Source organism: Schistocerca piceifrons, unplaced genomic scaffold (assembly GCF_021461385.2).
Source record: "Schistocerca piceifrons isolate TAMUIC-IGC-003096 unplaced genomic scaffold, iqSchPice1.1 HiC_scaffold_525, whole genome shotgun sequence".
NCBI lineage: Eukaryota > Metazoa > Arthropoda > Insecta > Orthoptera > Acrididae > Schistocerca > Schistocerca piceifrons.
Window position 1 is genome coordinate 34,879 of NW_025728761.1, and position 6,089 is coordinate 40,967.

The 6,089-nt window shown below is 49.0% G+C and overlaps 2 non-coding genes across 2 annotated transcripts; both read left to right on the plus strand.

The window, feature by feature from the left end:
• The first annotated feature begins 2,159 nt into the window (after positions 1-2,159).
• LOC124753093 lies at positions 2,160-2,321 on the plus strand. Its single transcript, XR_007012319.1, has one exon. It is a non-coding gene; the product is annotated as a U1 spliceosomal RNA (small nuclear RNA).
• A 2,159-nt stretch (positions 2,322-4,480) lies between these two features.
• LOC124753094 lies at positions 4,481-4,642 on the plus strand. Its single transcript, XR_007012320.1, has one exon. It is a non-coding gene; the product is annotated as a U1 spliceosomal RNA (small nuclear RNA).
• The last annotated feature ends 1,447 nt before the right edge of the window (positions 4,643-6,089 follow it).

Sequence of the window (6,089 nt, forward strand, 5' to 3'; positions counted from 1 at the left end):
TGCTAATCTCCGTTACAATCAAAGCCTCTCCTCGTGTTGGACGATAAGTACTGACTGTGAGTAATTTACCAGCTTCTCATAACCGATGATGCCTCCACTAGAAGCGACAAAACACACTAGGAAACGGCGTCGAAAGCCAGAGCCAGCGCACTGCTCTTCAACCGCGTGGCACGCGCGCTCGTAATAGCAGCGGCAGCCGCGAGATGGCTCAGGCCATCCAACTTGGCTACGATTTCCGTATTAACGGTCGAACGGCCCCTTTTAGCATTCTCTGTCCATAAACGGATTGCGCGCCAAACGTTATTCGGCGGCGCGACATTCCCTGCAAGCACAGTGACTGCTGTGGCGCGAGCGGGCGTACAGGGGCCATCGGCCAGCCGAACGCTTTGGCGCCGGTGGCATGGTACATGAGGGGCCGGAAGCAAGCGTCTAGCGTAGCGTCTCGGGACTTGCAGACTTGCGGCACTTGAGGAGCTTGTGGGGATGTGAATCGAAGGAAATAACATGACGAGCTGCACCGAAAACGAGAAACATAGATTCTAGCCAACAGCGCCCTGTGCTCCCAGGCGAGGCGGCCACCCATCCAAGCCCAACGTCGGTGATCGGACGAGAACCGGCGTATTTGCACCCCTTTCTTACCCCGCTGCCGTTGGCGAGTGACTGCTGCAACGTGTGCTGGCAAGTCAGCTTCGGATCCTCACTTAACTTCCACACACAGTGAATATCTTCCTGGCCACGACAGTTTCCCGCCGCAGTTGACGTCTACCTGCTCCAAGGAATGGCCTTTCGTCGCAGTGGTTGTGTTTCATCTGACAACTTTGCAGGCAACCTAAAATAACGCTTGGAAATGAGCAATTAAAGCACGAGGAGGACTGACTGAAAACGGCCGCATGAAATTATTAAGCTCGGTTTCGATTGCAACAGTTCCAATGAAATACTCACGTACACTAATTGCAGAGGTAGGTAGGAATAAATAAATAAATTCGTTGTTGAATCACTACATTCGGAAAAAAAAAAAATGTACACTGTATTGTTTAATATCATTTCTTTACACTTCAGAACTGTTACTACTTCAAAAACAAGCAATTTAATTTATCCTTACTTACTCCATGTCCAAGCAAAGAGGCAGAGAGGGGTGAATGTAATGCCTGCAGCAGTTTCAAATGTTTGCACATATAAAACTACTCATAGCGTCACCATAGTCATAAGATATTAATCATTTATGAAATGCCGCAAAATTAATCTGCAGCAAGCTGTGTTGCCATCAGATGGCAATGGCATTGTTTTGACAGTGCTACCTAGTAGTGGTGCAGCCTAAACGAATTAATTACTTCCCCTAAACTTTTCCATCTAGCTTAAATAATGAAGCATTATACTTTCATATGCGTGAAGGAAATATCTCCACATTCTGAATTAAAGAGAACACAAATTTCGTCCGAGCTTTCCAGATCGTGCTCGAGATGAACAGAAAAAAAAAGAAGTGTTACCTTACCTTCAAGTGTCTTCTGTTCCATCAGCGTCCAATGGGGTAAGTTGCAGTTTTTTGCTGATTATTGCCTTTCCTTAAGAGCCTGCTGACGTGATGTTTGTCCCTCGTGTACAACACCCACGAGTGCATACAGCTTCCTTAGAACATCTGATAGTCTGAGCTTGGTCCTTCGGTTGCTCAGCGACAGACAAGGGCGATTGACAATGCTGCCGTATTTCCTAGCACTATGGGCTCCCACGGAGGGAGCAAAGGTAAGAGAAATAATTGATTTTGTGGCTTGCACTGTGGCTGGAAGAAACAGTCATTCAGCAAATCTCATTTGCCGTTTTGACACCGGCCGAGAAAGAGGGCGACTTTCAGGCGGAGAGGGTGGCTCGAAGGCGGTAACCCCGACATGGCCCGCCATCTCCCGGAGGGTGCAGTAACTTAACCCCAGCAACGGCCGGCGCCGCGAGTCGCGATGTCTTCCGCACGAAAAATGCATCGCTTTCTGCAGAAGGCCGTTATTGTGCCTGTCTGCCTGCTAACTCGACGGCCAACAGCGCGTTTCTAAGGAAGCAAGTACATTCACGGCACCATGCTCTTCGCCGAATGCGACAACGTCAAGAGTTCTCGTTCCACTACGATAGCGCGACGCATTACAAATATTCGCCTGTGGCCGAGGAGAAGCATACTTACCTGGCGTAGAGGATACCGTGATCATGAAGGCGGTTCCTCCGGGGTGAGGCTTGTCCATTGCACTTCGGTCGAGCTGACCCCCGCGATTACTCCAAATGCGAGTAACTCGGGCGCATAATTTTTGGTAGTCGGGACTGCGTTCGCGCTGTCCCGGTGCTAATCTCCGTTACAATCAAAGCCTCTCCTCGTGTTGGACGATAAGTACTGACTGTGAGTAATTTACCAGCTTCTCATAACCGATGATGCCTCCACTAGAAGCGACAAAACACACTAGGAAACGGCGTCGAAAGCCAGAGCCAGCGCACTGCTCTTCAACCGCGTGGCACGCGCGCTCGTAATAGCAGCGGCAGCCGCGAGATGGCTCAGGCCATCCAACTTGGCTACGATTTCCGTATTAACGGTCGAACGGCCCCTTTTAGCATTCTCTGTCCATAAACGGATTGCGCGCCAAACGTTATTCGGCGGCGCGACATTCCCTGCAAGCACAGTGACTGCTGTGGCGCGAGCGGGCGTACAGGGGCCATCGGCCAGCCGAACGCTTTGGCGCCGGTGGCATGGTACATGAGGGGCCGGAAGCAAGCGTCTAGCGTAGCGTCTCGGGACTTGCAGACTTGCGGCACTTGAGGAGCTTGTGGGGATGTGAATCGAAGGAAATAACATGACGAGCTGCACCGAAAACGAGAAACATAGATTCTAGCCAACAGCGCCCTGTGCTCCCAGGCGAGGCGGCCACCCATCCAAGCCCAACGTCGGTGATCGGACGAGAACCGGCGTATTTGCACCCCTTTCTTACCCCGCTGCCGTTGGCGAGTGACTGCTGCAACGTGTGCTGGCAAGTCAGCTTCGGATCCTCACTTAACTTCCACACACAGTGAATATCTTCCTGGCCACGACAGTTTCCCGCCGCAGTTGACGTCTACCTGCTCCAAGGAATGGCCTTTCGTCGCAGTGGTTGTGTTTCATCTGACAACTTTGCAGGCAACCTAAAATAACGCTTGGAAATGAGCAATTAAAGCACGAGGAGGACTGACTGAAAACGGCCGCATGAAATTATTAAGCTCGGTTTCGATTGCAACAGTTCCAATGAAATACTCACGTACACTAATTGCAGAGGTAGGTAGGAATAAATAAATAAATTCGTTGTTGAATCACTACATTCGGAAAAAAAAAAAAATGTACACTGTATTGTTTAATATCATTTCTTTACACTTCAGAACTGTTACTACTTCAAAAACAAGCAATTTAATTTATCCTTACTTACTCCATGTCCAAGCAAAGAGGCAGAGAGGGTGAATGTAATGCCTGCAGCAGTTTCAAATGTTTGCACATATAAAACTACTCATAGCGTCACCATAGTCATAAGATATTAATCATTTATGAAATGCCGCAAAATTAATCTGCAGCAAGCTGTGTTGCCATCAGATGGCAATGGCATTGTTTTGACAGTGCTACCTAGTAGTGGTGCAGCCTAAACGAATTAATTACTTCCCCTAAACTTTTCCATCTAGCTTAAATAATGAAGCATTATACTTTCATATGCGTGAAGGAAATATCTCCACATTCTGAATTAAAGAGAACACAAATTTCGTCCGAGCTTTCCAGATCGTGCTCGAGATGAACAGAAAAAAAAAAGAAGTGTTACCTTACCTTCAAGTGTCTTCTGTTCCATCAGCGTCCAATGGGGTAAGTTGCAGTTTTTTGCTGATTATTGCCTTTCCTTAAGAGCCTGCTGACGTGATGTTTGTCCCTCGTGTACAACACCCACGAGTGCATACAGCTTCCTTAGAACATCTGATAGTCTGAGCTTGGTCCTTCGGTTGCTCAGCGACAGACAAGGGCGATTGACAATGCTGCCGTATTTCCTAGCACTATGGGCTCCCACGGAGGAGCAAAGGTAAGAGAAATAATTGATTTTGTGGCTTGCACTGTGGCTGGAAGAAACAGTCATTCAGCAAATCTCATTTGCCGTTTTGACACCGGCCGAGAAAGAGGGCGACTTTCAGGCGGAGAGGGTGGCTCGAAGGCGGTAACCCCGACATGGCCCGCCATCTCCCGGAGGGTGCAGTAACTTAACCCAGCAACGGCCGGCGCCGCGAGTCGCGATGTCTTCCGCACGAAAAATGCATCGCTTTCTGCAGAAGGCCGTTATTGTGCCTGTCTGCCTGCTAACTCGACGGCCAACAGCGCGTTTCTAAGGAAGCAAGTACATTCACGGCACCATGCTCTTCGCCGAATGCGACAACGTCAAGAGTTCTCGTTCCACTACGATAGCGCGACGCATTACAAATATTCGCCTGTGGCCGAGGAGAAGGCATACTTACCTGGCGTAGAGGATACCGTGATCATGAAGGCGGTTCCTCCGGGGTGAGGCTTGTCCATTGCACTTCGGTCGAGCTGACCCCCGCGATTACTCCAAATGCGAGTAACTCGGGCGCATAATTTTTGGTAGTCGGGACTGCGTTCGCGCTGTCCCGGTGCTAATCTCCGTTACAATCAAAGCCTCTCCTCGTGTTGGACGATAAGTACTGACTGTGAGTAATTTACCAGCTTCTCATAACCGATGATGCCTCCACTAGAAGCGACAAAACACACTAGGAAACGGCGTCGAAAGCCAGAGCCAGCGCACTGCTCTTCAACCGCGTGGCACGCGCGCTCGTAATAGCAGCGGCAGCCGCGAGATGGCTCAGGCCATCCAACTTGGCTACGATTTCCGTATTAACGGTCGAACGGCCCCTTTTAGCATTCTCTGTCCATAAACGGATTGCGCGCCAAACGTTATTCGGCGGCGCGACATTCCCTGCAAGCACAGTGACTGCTGTGGCGCGAGCGGGCGTACAGGGGCCATCGGCCAGCCGAACGCTTTGGCGCCGGTGGCATGGTACATGAGGGGCCGGAAGCAAGCGTCTAGCGTAGCGTCTCGGGACTTGCAGACTTGCGGCACTTGAGGAGCTTGTGGGGATGTGAATCGAAGGAAATAACATGACGAGCTGCACCGAAAACGAGAACATAGATTCTAGCCAACAGCGCCCTGTGCTCCCAGGCGAGGCGGCCACCCCATCCAAGCCCAACGTCGGTGATCGGACGAGAACCGGCGTATTTGCACCCCTTTCTTACCCCCGCTGCCGTTGGCGAGTGACTGCTGCAACGTGTGCTGGCAAGTCAGCTTCGGATCCTCACTTAACTTCCACACACAGTGAATATCTTCCTGGCCACGACAGTTTCCCGCCGCAGTTGACGTCTACCTGCTCCAAGGAATGGCCTTTCGTCGCAGTGGTTGTGTTTCATCTGACAACTTTGCAGGCAACCTAAAATAACGCTTGGAAATGAGCAATTAAAGCACGAGGAGGACTGACTGAAAACGGCCGCATGAAATTATTAAGCTCGGTTTCGATTGCAACAGTTCCAATGAAATACTCACGTACACTAATTGCAGAGGTAGGTAGGAATAAATAAATAAATTCGTTGTTGAATCACTACATTCGGAAAAAAAAAAAATGTACACTGTATTGTTTAATATCATTTCTTTACACTTCAGAACTGTTACTACTTCAAAAACAAGCAATTTAATTTATCCTTACTTACTCCATGTCCAAGCAAAGAGGCAGAGAGGGGTGAATGTAATGCCTGCAGCAGTTTCAAATGTTTGCACATATAAAACTACTCATAGCGTCACCATAGTCATAAGATATTAATCATTTATGAAATGCCGCAAAATTAATCTGCAGCAAGCTGTGTTGCCATCAGATGGCAATGGCATTGTTTTGACAGTGCTACCTAGTAGTGGTGCAGCCTAAACGAATTAATTACTTCCCCTAAACTTTTCCATCTAGCTTAAATAATGAAGCATTATACTTTCATATGCGTGAAGGAAATATCTCCACATTCTGAATTAAAGAGAACACAAATTTCGTCCGAGCTTTCC